At 48.5% G+C, this 15,304-nt stretch overlaps 1 long non-coding RNA gene across 1 annotated transcript; it reads right to left on the reverse strand.

The window, feature by feature from the left end:
• Positions 1-1,275: 1,275 nt before the first annotated feature.
• Positions 1,276-10,844, reverse strand: LOC119390174 (uncharacterized). Its single transcript, XR_005183245.2, has 2 exons — positions 10,496-10,844; positions 1,276-1,424 (listed from the first exon to the last, which is right to left on the reverse strand). It is a non-coding gene; the product is annotated as an uncharacterized LOC119390174 (long non-coding RNA).
• Positions 10,845-15,304: the final 4,460 nt, after the last annotated feature.

A 15,304-nucleotide genomic window follows, 5' to 3' on the forward strand; every position in this document is an offset into this window, starting at 1 on the left:
AATTTTCATTCTTTCCATTCGTCGGGTCAACGCTGCCGATGTCGGTTTTGTTAACGCTTCCGCATTTAAATGAGCAATGTCTGTTCTCAGCGTCCCTGGGCAGTATAAACTGTCAATGACTTGTGGCACATACCCGTACACCGCGGCCCGTGGTAAACGTGTGTTTGTGCCATACGTGTCAGGAAGAGAGGTTTTGACGACGTACGTGACAGGATTTTCACGTTATTCATGTCATAACCCAACAGTCATATTCGTCAAATCATTTTACCCTCCCATGCCAATCTTGGTCTACACCAAGTTAAGGAGACGATCATAAGAGCACCCAGATGTAGGCGGCTAGATAGATAGATAGATAGATAGATAGATAGATAGATAGATAGATAGATAGATAGATAGATAGATAGATAGATAGATAGATAGATAGATAGATAGATAGATAGATAGATAGATAGATAGATAGATAGATAGATAGATAGATAGATAGATAGATAGATAGATAGAAACGCTCAAAGTGCCAAAGGTTCGCTAAGAAATGCTTCGCATTTAAAACACCAAGGCGCTTTTGTTCCTTTCAAAAGCAGCGGCTAGACTGAACTACGAAGGATGCACGAGCGTAGACTATGGCAGGGCTTAATGATGATTTTAGCTTAAGTTTTTACCGGGAAAGTTGTGTACCACAAAATTTATATCGGTCCTGAACGGCTTGTTAGTTACGCTGTTTTTTTTCACCTCTCAACGTTTTTATCATTATGTCACGAAAGATTACATCTTGCAGTTGATTTTCCCCGCAACTCATTTGCTACGCTTAGAATTGAAGCTATATTTACCTAAATTAGGCTCATCTTCTCTCAAGCACACATACACGGTTATGCACGGACTTTGCGGATAAGTAAAAAAGAAACACCTCTAGTGGACAGAAAAGAGGTTAAACAGAAATCGTTTCCCGGGTAATTATTGTACCCCGCTTTGCATAAGCGTGAATAAAATGATCTCTTGGGGAAAACGTAGCAACAAACACTACTTTGAAAGCAGCCCCATGGTTAAAATGAACATTTTTGATGCGCATATATATGACCGTGATTACTACCGAAGACACATGAGTAGTCTCAAACTTTCTCGAACAGCCTTACGACTACTTAGGCTTTATAGTATAGACGTAAATTACACTTTGTCAAGCCGTGGTATTTTTACCAACTTGTGAATTTTTTAATGAATTCTCGCTATTTTTTAGGTTCTAGAAATACTACCGCATAAGGGACCAAGTATATACATACGTACTTCAGTACATACTTTATTTTTCAAATTTTTTACTAATCAGCATTCTTGCAAGTTCCATTCCTGTTATGATTACCCGGTCCGACAGCACATAAGCAGTTGCCCGGGCAAGCACCGTCACTTCTGGGACTTACTGTCAGAAGACAGGGCTGTAAATTTCAAGCAGTGAAATCAATAATAAAGACACTATTATTGTCCGTCAACACAAATGTTTCGTAGCCTCCATCAACGTTCATGCATGAAATAAAGTGAACAAAACACTCATCCAATGAAGCAGCGTAGGGTGGGAGCGCGTGACAGCATGTGTCAAATAGAAACGTTTCCGTAACGCCGTCTTCTGTTCAGAATGTTATCTCACATCCGGTGAAAGTTCTTGGCACTCAAGCATAAAGCTTCGTATCAAACAAAGAAGTTTCCAAGAAGAAACAGCATTGGACACCTATTGGTTGCACAGTATTTAAGTCAAGGCTACATGCGTTAAAAAAACCTTATGCAGGTTTTAAGACCGTCGTTGATCTGAGTTTGGCAATAACATTTAGAACGTTGCATGACACCTACCGCATACGGAGCAGAAATATCAAGTTAGAGTTCAATGTTCACAGACAGCTGGATTGGGCACTCTTAGTCCGACTAGTCCCCACATAGTATCTCAGTACCCCTAGTGGATCCATAAAACGCTGAAACCGCTTAAATGCGGCTACTCATGAAACGCACTTCCTTGTTTAAGAGAGCGACTGAAACGAAGCTAACGCATAAGTCGGGTGCACCATTTTCAATCAAAGCGGCTTATAAAATCTCTCGCTCTAATTTGGTGTATCCGCGACCTACCACATCTGTATTCTTCAAGCGTGGGTAACAACCACAACCTTTACAATGTAAAGCGAGATAAGACTCATATCCTGAGTTCAATCACCTATAGTGCTGTCGCAGCCGGTGATTAAGGCACTGACCAGTGTGTACAAAGTAAACACGGCCGCAGCTTAAAGAAATTTGGAGCCCGTGCGTCCGATGTACTGATATTCGTGTTTGGTAGTGCAGTGTTTTCATGTTTGGGTACTCGTCACACGTCTACATAGTTTAGCTAACTTGCATTGCGCGAAAAAAAACAAGATCTACCCCATGCCTTGCCGCGGCTTTCTTCAGGTCATGGAAGTGTTCTAATAACTGATCGCTTCTCTCGGTGCTCTCTGCGTTTTCGGTAAAATCTACGGTTTTTTCTGGTGCCTCGGCTCCCCGTCTTGCGGCCATGGACGCGGAGCCTTCCCGAGGCCCATCTGGCCAGAAGTCATCACTGCTGTCAACCGCAAGGAAACGAGGAAGCTTCCTCAGTGACACCGAGGACACCGAACTGTACTCAGTCTCGGGAGATGACACATCAGACGACGGCTTTATCCCCGTCCAGAGCAAAAGGGCGAAGAGAAAGATCTTCAAGGCGACTCCGTCAACTCCTGCGAGTACAGCTACTATGAAGACAAGGCTTGAACGTTGGCCGCACGTCATCATCTTCGTGCCGGAAGAATCGGGCAACCTACGATTGCTGAACAGGCAAGCCCTCTCCGCTTATCTAGAATGTGCGGTGCCCAATGAGATTAAAGACATTAGAGTCAATCCACGGAAAAACATCCTTGCTATAGACGTGATCCATGTGAGTGCGCTCGGAAAACTTCAGCAAATCACGGAGCTAGGCGGCATCAAAGTGCGTCCTTTTATCCCGATGGACGATACATCCATAGCCGGTGTGGTGTACGACATCGATGTTGCAATTCCCAACGCGGACCTACCCACCCTCATCAAACCGGCAAATGAGGGCATCGTCATCACGCAAGTGCGACGTCTTGGTCAGACACGGTGCGTAAAAGTGATATTCAAGGGGGATTGTATACCATCCCACGTCAAAGTTGGGCATTTCCGACACCCTGTTCGCCCATTCATACAAAAGCCACTTCAATGCCATCAGTGCTTCAGGCTAGGGCACGTCAAGGGCGTGTGCCCCAACTCTTTATTGTGCCCCCGGTGCGCTGAACCACACGCGGAAGAGACCTGCCGCTCCACTGTTCTGAAGTGCGCCAACTGTAATGGCTCTCACGCTGCCTCTTCGAAAGACTGTCCTCGCATCAAGAAGGAGCGTGCTGTTCTCAAACAAATGGCGAGAGATAACTCGACCCACAGAGAGGCTGCCGAAGCAGTCCGACGTCGGCGCGGGCGGCGGCGCCATCGTTCGACCTCAAGAAAGGCCCATGCACGAAACGACAGCGCCCACTCCAATGCGGCACCACATAGTCAAACTACGAAAGGGCCAATCAGCTCAAAGACACCAGCGGATAGGAATCTTTCCCCAAAGGAATGGCCTGCGCTTCCGAACAGCTTACTTGCCAAGGAACCTCAGGAGGTGACGCGCCCTCTGGAGACTTCACCCGCCGCTGATGACGTACCTAGGGCACATCGTCAAGTGATCTCTATGCTTCGTTCCCTCATGGGCGCCATTCGAGAGGTGTTATTGGACATGGGGACAACGCCTGCACGTAGTGCACTCAAAGTACTGGACAAAGTACTGGACGCTTTGAGCCCAGTGCTTGAATCTCTTGAGTAGAGCCATGGCTGCCAACCACTCTTCTTTTCGATCGGAAGTCAAGACAGCGTCCGTCATCCAGTGGAATGCGAGAGGGCTCAAATCACGCCTTTCTGATTTTCGTCAATTTGTGAACACTCACGGTTTCCCCATCATCGTCATTTGCGAGCCCAACATATCGAAACCTGTCAGATTATCGGGGTACGAAGCTGTCATGTCCTCGACAAATGGGGCATGCAGCAAAATCATCGTTTATGTTCGGCGTGAACTCACTTATTTGCTACAGCCAACTGCGCCTGATGACGACAATCAATATGTGTGTTTGACTGTTAAAAAGAACAAACTCCTGTTTACTTTAATAGGCGTTTATATATCGCCATCGAGTACTTTTAATTCACGAAGATTAGAACATATATTGACTGTATGTCCTGCTCCATGGGTCATTATAGGAGATTTTAATGCGCATCATCTGGCATGGGGAAGCACAAGGACAAACGCAAGAGGACGACGATTGGCAAGTTTCGCCTCGAATCATGGCCTTTCTCTCCTGAATGATGGCAGCCCAACGTTTCTTCGAGGTGTGACGTACGGTAGCTGCCTTGATCTTACTTTCGTCTCCAGCTCCTTCACCAGATGTGTTAAATGGTTCTCGGACATTGAGACACACGGAAGTGATCACATTCCTACCTATCTTCACATCAAAGGGCTCTCCAAGTCTTGTCTACAGAAGACCATCAGAATGACTAACTGGACCACTTTCCAGTCTGATATGGAAAATGTTTGCCAAGCGGGCCTGCCCACTGGGCTAGAGCAAGCAATCAAGAGCACAATACAAGACGCAACGCGCCCGATCGTGATTCCTTCTAAGCGAAACGATTTCGATACAGAATTGGAACGACTTCGAGCGCTTCGCCGTCGTGCGGAACGACGATATCGGCGTACCAAGTCCATACATGACCTCAGGACAGCCAGGCGAATGCAAAAGAAAATCCAGCGTCGTATGGACAGATTGGCCTCCCAACGGTGGACAACGTTTTGCCAGACATTAGACCCTCGCAAGCCCCTCTCTCAAATCTGGAGGACGGTGCGTGGTTTGCGCTGTCATCCTGAACAGCGCTTTCCCTTCAAGGCGCTGGCACTCTTTCAAAAGCGACAAGACATCGAAGTTGCAGAAGATTTTTGCGCGAGGATCGCTGACCAAGCGGTTCGTCCAGATCCCGTTGCCGGATGTGCCATCCCTTGTTCCCGTGATAGCCGAATGGACCTTCCTTTTACAATGGAGGAACTCGAGGCAGCACTGGCTTCATGCAGGCGTTCTTCATCTCCGGGGCCAGATGGCATATCGTACCGAGCCTTGTGCAATCTTGGTGAGGCCGCGCGGGGAGAACTACTGCGACTCTACAACAACTCGTGGCAAGAGGGCAACGTTCCCGACGAATGGAAGACAAGCCGATTAGTACCACTTCTGAAGCAAGGCAAGTCCCCACTTGACCTTGCCTCGTATCGCCCTATTGCATTGGCCAGCTGCGTGGGGAAGATAATGGAACGAATGATATATGGCCGCCTGGAGTGGTATCTAGAACACTACAAGATCTATCCAAACTCTATGGCTGGCTTCCGACGTGACCGTTCATGCATAGACAATGTTCTTGATCTCGTTACGTACGTTCAACAGCAGAGATCACGTAAGCGACTATCTGCAGCGTTGTTTTTGGATGTGAAAGGCGCCTATGATAATGTTCTACACGAGGCTATTATCGATGCGCTTGAAGTGGTTGGCCTTGGTGGTCGAGTTCTTCGATGGATTGGTAGCTACCTGTCTGCAAGGTCATTCTTTGTGTCCACCGAAGACGGCCCCACCACACTACGCTATACCTGCCGAGGCGTTCCTCAAGGCGGAGTACTCAGTCCCATACTATTCAATCTCGCACTCATTCAACTTGTCGAATCCCTGCCAAGTACGATCAAGATCTCTATATACGCAGACGACATATGTGTCTGGACCTCAGCCGTTACACGACTTCAAATACGTGCGAGACTTCAAAAGGCTGCAACATTGACAGCGCACTACCTTAGCAAACAAGGCCTCAGAATATCCCCGGAGAAATGTGCATTGGTGGCGTTCACGTGCAAACCAATGACACCATATGCCATTTCTATTGACGGGCAGTCGATTTCTTATGCCAGAACATACAAATTTCTCGGCATAATTATTGACAGAAACCTCAATTGGAGCCCACACGTGGCCTATTTGAAGAAGCGCCTGACGGCCATTGCCCAGCTGCTCAAGTTCCTGGGAGGGAAAAACTGGGGCATGTCAGTAGATGCAATGTTAGAATTATACAGAGCACTCTTTCTTGGGTTTCTGAGATATAGTCTGCCTGTACTAACCAACACCTGCAAGACAAATCTTCGCGTTCTACAGGCTGCACAAGCTCAGGCACTCAGAGTTTGCCTAGGTCTGCCCAAATGTGCGCCAACAGAGGCGACTATTGCCATCGCCAAGGATATACCAATACAAACGCACATTGCGTTAGAAGCCTTGAGAGCCCACATAAGGCATTTTGCTCGAGCTCCTAACCACCACCTGGCAACACTGCCCTCAGAAAGACCGCTAGCATCATACTGCGCGACAATCTGGAGCTACTCCGCCAACCTACCGTCAGGCTTCAGCCCCGCATCCAAACCATCGATTCCACCTTGGTGTTTAATTCGCCCTGCAGTGCATCTCAGTGTACCAGGAATCAAGAAAAAATCTGATTTGTCATCGCCTGTCCTGAAACAGCTATCTCTGCTTCTACTGCACGAGAAATACACCGACCACATACATGTTTACACCGACGGCTCAACGACCATCCGTGATTCGTCCGGGGCAGTAGTTGTCCCAGCGAAAGGTGTAACTGTTAGCTTTAAGACCGACCACCCAACGACATCAACGGCTGCTGAACTGACAGCTCTTCGCGCTGCACTTTCTGTTATCAATCGCGAACAACCGCAGCGATGGTCAATTTTTAGTGACTCCAAAGCAGCCCTACAATCTCTCTTGTCAGCCCTACGGCGTGGACCATATGAACAACTGGTATTCGAGATAAGACACCTCATTCATACGTCATTCGAGAAGGGACACCAAGTGACATTTCAATGGTTGCCAAGTCACTGCGGCGTGCTTGGCAACGAACATGCCGATAATGCTGCTCGGTCAGCTTTGCAAGGAGACAAGGAAGAGGCTATACCGCTTTCAAGGTCTGATGCTGCTGCCATGCTTCAAAGGATCGCAAAGAATATTTCGCACTCAACACTGAATACGTCAAGAAGCCAAAACTACCGGCAACACCACCTAAACGAGTTGCGGCGACTTCAAATACCATGTGGACTCCGCCGAAGAGAGACCACTCTGCTATGCCGCTTATGGCTAAGAGTGGCTTTCACGAAGTCATATTCGTTTCGAATAGGGATGGCCGACAACGCTCTTTGCGACGCCTGCGGCACCGAGGAGACCTTGCAACATATCTTCTGCGACTGTCCTCGCTACGCTGCGCAGAGACGATCCCTGGTATTCGCTCTCGCTCATCTTCACAACAGACCGTTGACACTAGACACGATTCTCCAATGTCATCCTGATAACTCATCGAGAATACAAGCAACCAAGGCATTGCTCAAATTCCTAAGGACAACAGACTTACACGAGCGGCTGTAGACTTTTTAATGATGCCGCATACCGCACAAGACTGCCGCTCTGCGCTGTGACGTTATGTGTGTGCGTGTGTGTTCCCCTCTCTTTCTCTCTTTCTTTACTCTTCTTTCGATCTCCCCCATCCCTTCCCCCTGTACAGGGTAGCATACCGGTTATGCCAAACTGGTTAACATCCCTGTCTTTCCTCTCTCCCGTTTTCTTCTTCTTCTTCTTCAGGTCATGTGACAATTTGTGTACCCACGGGCACGGCCGGTCTAGAGGCGCACTCCTTCCCTTACGGCCTGAGCAGCCGCCGGGAGTACAATGGAACTTTTTCTATACAGTCACGACGGCGCGCTCCGCGTGAGGGCGTCGCGAGCCAACCGCCCAAAGCGCGTTTCGCCGCATGCGCTTCGTGTTGTAAACCAGCTGTGCCCGGCCAATTTCTCGTGCTAATTACTTCTTTCGGTTGTAGCAAGCGGTGAAGGAAGTACAGGTGCGTGTGGGGACAGTCTGCCTTTCTCGGCACTCGGCAATAGAAGACGCACACGCAGCGCTGCTAGCAACAACAATATTTTTTAAGACGCGACCACCTTATATTCGATGGAGGCGAAAATGCCCGAGGCCCTTGTGCTTAGATTGCTGTGGCTGGAAAATGAATTTTTCTGTCGCCGCTGGCGTTGGAAACTTTACAGACGAGACGTACACTGCCCTGCTTTTCGCAACAAAGTCCACAGTGGAGACAGTCCGATTTCTTCTGAGAAAAGGAGTAAACTATGTGCTCACGAAGAAATTTAACAGTGATCCTATAGGGGCATTGCTTGGAAAATTGAGGGAAATGTGCGGGGGCAATGACGCGCTAGACGCAAGAGCCGTCACTGCTGCTTTGTACCACATTGTCAAAAAGGAAAAGGCGCTACCTTCAAAAGACATGGGCATTCGCGACGAAAACATTGAAGAAGCGACGGTGTCTATTCCGGAAGATGTTATTGAGGAACTTGAAGCTCTGCGAGAACCTCCTCGCAAACCACCGAACTCTGTTGCCTATTCAGGCTTGGTGTATGTAGGTGGGTATACATTGCCAAACTCATCACTGACGTCGGTTGCGAAACATGCGCCATGCTAGTGACGACAAACAAAACGAGCAGTCCTTTGTATCATCTTCTCCGTCAGCAAGAAGCCTATGATCTACACTACCTAAAGCCGGAGTTACTATCAATGCTGGACACAATTGTGACGTTCTTCGAGAAAGCAGTCAACTATCTTCCTCGAACGAAAATCCTCGAGACTCTGCAATTGACTGTTGAGCCATGCCTTGAAGATTCGCCACTTCTGGACTGTCCGGAAGGTGTGGACAAGAGTCACGCGAGAGTGCTGGCTCATATTGTTTCTGAGAAGTTTCTCCGGATTCTTCTTATTAACTACACAAAAAAGTTAACAGATCAGAATGACAGGCCTTCCGGTTTTATTCACAAGCCCTCGCGGAAGCGTATCAGGCTGTGACAGACTTGACTCCTTTAAACTGTGATCGTCACTACAGCGTTTTACCAGCAGTGATTTTTTTTCAGTTCTCCATGCGCATATTGTTGTAGTACCAAGGAAAACATTCTGTTTCCCATTGAAAGGATTCTCTGAAAGTTTTTTATGTTTCCTCTTTGTCTGCAGCGTGGCCGTCCCCATTATGCAGTGACTTTCACTTTTTTGAAGTATTTGTTTCAATATTAAAGCACGAATTAAATGCCTCCAACAAAAAATGTGCAATTTTGTTACTTTCAAGTACAGCGACGGCCGGCACATACATTTGAAATGAACATTTCCTAAACCATGATTAAACCGTTTCTTCAACCAAATGCAATGTTCATCCTCTTACTTATTCTCGAAGTTACAGAAACCTAAAAAAAAAAAGCAAGGCTGTGTTATAACCGCGTCGATGCTTTGCCGAGCAACAGAAGCGGGCTTGCGGCCTGCGCCACCACTTCTGTAAAGCGGAATTTACCAGAGTCATCATATATACTTGCTACCATGTTTCTATCGCATTGGTACCATGAATACCATACAGAGTACCTTCAGAAAGCGCCACGGTACGTCGGAAGCCGAGCACTCCCTGCGCGCACTAGCCTCCGTATAGCCTCCGCAACGGCCGGGAGTGAGTTAGGGAGCAGTTGGCTCGGAGCGCCCCCACGAAATTGCGGCCATAGGTAGCAACAGCCCCCCGTGCGCAAGCCGTAAAGGAAGGAGCGAGCGCGCGCCTCCAGACCGGCCGTGCCACGGGACAACCTCGTACGCACCTCTCTTTGGTGGAAAGCCTATGTCTACCGCATGCTCCTTGCGAAGCTGGTTTAGCAGCGTTTTCGCGATCGTTCAGTCGGTCGCGAATCGGTCAGGTACCGTTCAGCGATCCGAAGCACGAGCCGAGCGTTAACGGTGCTCCTGGATGGAGGCGCATCTTCTTCACAATCGCCCCCGGTGAACAAGAGCCATCCTGGCGACAGAGGCTCGTAATATGACTTGAGACGCGAAACATGCACGATGTCACGTCCATGGCGGCGCATGTCGTCCGATTGAGGAACTGACTCAATAAGAAAATTAACCGGAGAAGTTTGCTGCAAGATGCGGTAGGGTCCTTCGTGCTTCGGAACGAGCTTCGAGGAGAGTCCTGGAGTTTCGCATGGGAGAGATAACCATACAAGGGACCCTAGGGCGTAATTAGGGTCTGGTAGTGAGGTAGTGCGGTTTTATTTGTGACGTTGCTGCTCTTGCGATGTAAACGGGTTGGCGAGCTGGTGGCACTATTAGGCTTGTCGAGCAACTTACGAGACAGGTGGACACGCGGAAGCAACAGGACGGCAGGGAAATAGAGTGTCGATAGTATGTGAAGGCTCGCGTCCTTAAAGCAGAAAGAAAGATGAAAATCCCGTAGTTTTGTATAGCGATGTTGTATGCGAAAGTTGCATATAATACAACACGGTCCCAGTTACCTTGCTCAGATGCCACGTACATCGAGATCATATCACCCAGTCCGCAGGTAAGCCGTTCTGTGAGCCCGTTAGTCTGCGCGTGGTATGCCGTGGTCGTTCCATGAATGATGTTGCATTCAGAAAGCAGAGCTCCGAAAACCTCGGAGTGGAAAGCGCGGCATCTGTCAGTAAGGAGCTCTCGAGGTGCGCCATGCTGAAATGTGCGTTTCGCCTGTCCCTGTCTTCTTGTGTCCCCGTGTAATTATGAGATTTCAAGCCCACAACAATTGTTCCCTGGCTGCACTTGGAGCGGGACGCCGGAGCATACACTGTCCGATGATTCCTTCCCCTCCTCCTCATTGTGCTGCGCAGCCCTGTCTCCCTGGGCCCGTTCGCTGCTGTGGCGTTGCGACGTGTTTTGGCAGAAGCCGTACTAGTGTAATAAATAGCTTTCGTTTGTTCTTGGAGAATAAAGACAAAAGCGAATGTATGTGTGCTGACGTGATACAATTAGGGCCATATCTTACCTGGTCAATGCATTTCACCGGCTGGTTTGCACGTAGCCAAGCAAGCACACTGTAGTTTTCGGTGCTAAAATGAAGTAATTTCCTGTTATTTCACCAGGATTCACCAAACTCTAGAGCAAATATTTGGCATATAATACCATAGTTTTAACATAAATATCCTCGAAAAACCATTTTACATTGGTATTTTTGAACATCTCTTAGCGTACATGGTTAAACCCATAAGTTGTGGAATTTTGTTATATTTTGTACTAAAATTATCACTTGAAAATAAAATGTACCCTGAAATGCAGCTTTGTTGTAGCACATACCTGTGTAACGTGGGCCGATGTATGCTGGTACGAGTCACAGGTGATTGACACTTTATATCTACCCAGACAATGGTAATTTAAATGTGAGGGCCTGCATAGGTCTAGAAACTGCTTTGGAAAAAAGGCCCTATGCAGACGTAATGTCGGCGAAACGTCAAGTGTGGCTGTAGCGCTGGCTATTCAATTTGATAACCAATCAATAAACACTACACATGTACTCCTAAGATACGGGCGTTGTGTCGCGTTAACGTCAATTGTGGTTCCAGCGTTGGCTCCGCTTAGTCTAATAAACGTTACATTTGCATTTCTATGATTCAGCAACTATATTCGAGCGTTGCTCGACACCGGAGGAACACGCAAACAAGAGTTACGTATGATATTCACGCCATCGCACCGTAGCTCGCACTTCGTTTCGGTAACACAGACGTCTGAGCTCTAACGTAGATGCTGATACTACGTTAAACCATAAGTTACCACTTAAACGTCAGTGTATTCGACGTGTCTGGTAAGCCCAAGAGGTGCACACAACTCTTTCATTTACAAAAAAACACTTCGACCTACCTTATAACGCTTAGGTCAAAACCAAAAATGCTGTATAGAGCTACTGGCTAACTGCTTCACATGAAACCGCTTGCAACCACCATGCGTGGGACCTGCCGAAATTTTGCAAGGGCCATGGTAATCGGGTATTCGCCACACGTGACTGAGGGATACGGTTTCAGGACGCACGCGACAGCCAGTTGAGGTTATTGATGTCATGACCTACTAATCGTGTTCGGCATTCACACATGTCCTCCTTGCCAATGTTGGTATGTGTCAAGTTAAAGATACTGCCACGAGAGCGTCCAGACATAGGCCGCTAGATAGATAGATAGATAGATAGATAGATAGATAGATAGATAGATAGATAGATAGATAGATAGATAGATAGATAGATAGATAGATAGATAGATAGATAGATAGATAGATCCGCAAAGAAACGCTTCGCCTTTAAATACTCACAGGGCCCCTTATGCACTCATCTCAGATGACAGGAAGGCGAATGCCATCTTTTTTTTTCTCAGTTGATTGCATTGATCCTGCCCCGCCACCGTCCGAAAACTTTTTGCAACTAACATGGTAGTCAGCCGCCTCCAGTGTCAGAAGCACCTCACCTGGTTTTCCACGGCCTCCATTATCGGCACACCTCTGACCAAGCTACGATGTCATGTGATGGCGTCATCATGTGACGTTACGTCGCGTGGTGTGGCGATGACGTCATAATGATGTAACAAATTTCGGCAATCTCTGACGTCACGGTGACGTCATCACATGACGATTATTCTTTGCATCACTCGTGTAGGTGCCGACGCGGGACGCCGGTCAATTTTCGCGGTTGATGAGGCATCTAAGTCTTTAGTATTTCCACTTGACAAACCAGCTTGCTTCAACGACTGCACACGAAGGCATGAAGGAATAATAAGTAATAATATCTGGAGTTTAACTTCCCAAAGCCACGATATGGTTATGAGAGATGCCGTAGTGGAGGGCTCCGGAAATTTCGACCACCTGGGATTCTTTAACGTGTACCCAAATCTAATTAGGCGGGCCTCCAACATTTTTGCCTCTATCGAAAATGCAGCCACCGTTGTTACGACCGGGTATTCGGATCCATCCCACCGCTGTCGACCAGTCGTTACGAGCGGCGACGTTGGCCGACGCGGACTCGGGGGGGTAGCGTGGAGCTGAGCGGCGGGAGACGTACCGCAGGCCCAGGGACGTCCGGAACAGCAGGAAGCCGAGGCAGACAGACCGGCGTTGAGGAAACTTAACAGACGTTTATTTACAACATCACAGAGGACAGGATCGTCAGAGCGACATCTAGTCCGATCGATCCGTCGTGAGCAGACGCTCTGCTGCTCCTTAAATACGCTTCAATACAAAGACAGGGAAACTCCTTATGCGGCAAATGTCCAATCACAAACGTGCATGCCTTTGAAGCTGCACAACTATAGCTCCTTATGCGGCAAATGTCCAATCACAAACGTGCATGCCTTTGGAGCTGCATAACTATAGCTCCTTATGCGGCAAATGTCCAATCACAAACGTGCATGCCTTTGGAGGGTCCGTCTCTTCGGCACATAGGTCACCGCCCCCAGGATGGCACTCCAGAGACCACTGCCCTCTCACTCTTCACGTCCGACCAGTTCGGAAGGGGGGGGGGGGGAGACAATGCCACCTCGGGGAACTGGTAATCCTTTTAAGGGGTATTCAGACGGGGGAGGAATGCTCGGGGGAGACGGGGGGGTTGCGGATCACGTGACCACGACGTCACGGATTAGCGAGTGGGCGTGACCCCCCCGCGCCTCCTCGGAGGAGACGGGGACGTTTTCCCCGAAAGGACAAACAATCCCCCGGCGGTGGGGGATGTGGCGGAATTTCTGGCTCTTGTTTGGCCACATTGTTGCACTTGCTCCTGCAGAGAGCGGCAGCGGGTGTCCAGTCTGCAGTTGGGGTCATCTGTAGCTGGGGTCATCGTCATCAGCAGCTGGTGAAACGGGCGGTACAAGCCACAGGAGTAGTCTGGTAACACTGGTCTCCCCCTCCGTTCGCCCCGTCCGTGTGAGTGGGGGGCATTTGTGGCGACTTCTCCTCGCGAGTTGACGTCACTAGGCTCCGCCTTTACCCCCCGAGCATTTCTCCTCCGTCTGAATACCCCTTTACGAACGAAGGCACCAGCCTTAGCCAAAAGCACACTTGATGCAAATACGCGACCCACGGAGGGGTCCCGCGTGTAGCAGCCAGCTCCCCACCGAAGCGCTCAGTTCAGGGAAAGACAGCAGGTGTAGGTGTCTAATCCGTTCTCCGAACTGGGGGGGGGGGAGTCCAAGAAGCAGGAAAACTCGTTTGGAGACAGCTGGCCCAGGACCCTCGCATTTGCTTTGTAACACCGTGGCCGGGATTCGATCCCGCAACCTTTGGGTCAGCAGTAGAGCGCCACAACCACTAGAACACTGTGGCGAGGCAAAGCATGAAGAGATGTGAACACAGTCACAACAACCGCATAATCGGAAGCAATTACTTATGTGCAAAAGCGCACGAAATTGCCTCACAAATATCCATGTGTCTCAAAAGCGCAAAGGAAACGCTACCTGTAGAACCATTGAAATGCACCTGTATATATGCGAAGAGGGGAGCCACTGTTCTCAAAGTCCAGCATAATTGGCCTGTTCAGCCTTTACACCCATCCTGTGCCGAGCCTACGCTAAAAAGAAACGTATGTGCTATTCCTTTCGGTGAATGCTTACTTGCTATGATATGACTCTCTCTAAAAAGATGCGTCAAAGGGACCAACAACTGGCCAGATTGTGTGATTAGATCCTTGTAGAAATGAAAAGACCTTGAAATATAGTGACAGACTCTAGCATCCTTTTCGCGTTGTGAGTATGGTTTATATTTTTAAATCGTGTTTAAATGTAACAGAAAACCGGTATGTCGCGCAGCCTAGCGGAAGAGCCCTGAAGCTCGAATATGGAGTCGATCACTTTGCTGTACGTAGTCAGGTTGTCTGATGCTGTCATGCGTGCCATAACTAGTCCTGAAAATTCGAGTATGTATATTATTATCTATCCCCGCGCTATTCCGTGCTGACGAGGTAAAATGAGTTGTACTGTGAGAAGCTGCGCTGCCTTCGCGATAAACAGTGGACAATGTCGAGCTGCACTGCATGCACGCGAAGTGCACGTATGCGCAGCAAACCACCGCGCTCGAACACGAACCACGCTCGCGCTCATTGTTTGCGGCATGTGTTGTCACTCGTGTATACGAATTCGTATTCGTCGCAGATCGAAAAATTTTGATTACAATTGTTTCATGGCGTTTTCCACGTTACTATTCCGCGATTTTACACTCTCACCGGTAAGCTTTCCGTTGCGCTAAGAAAAATCGGCACCATAAAAATTGGATGTCGGTCCCTTTAGGTTTCTGCTGGGTGACACGACTCTCCGACGAGAGTA

Source organism: Rhipicephalus sanguineus, chromosome 4 (genome assembly GCF_013339695.2).
Source record: "Rhipicephalus sanguineus isolate Rsan-2018 chromosome 4, BIME_Rsan_1.4, whole genome shotgun sequence".
Taxonomy (NCBI): domain Eukaryota; kingdom Metazoa; phylum Arthropoda; class Arachnida; order Ixodida; family Ixodidae; genus Rhipicephalus; species Rhipicephalus sanguineus.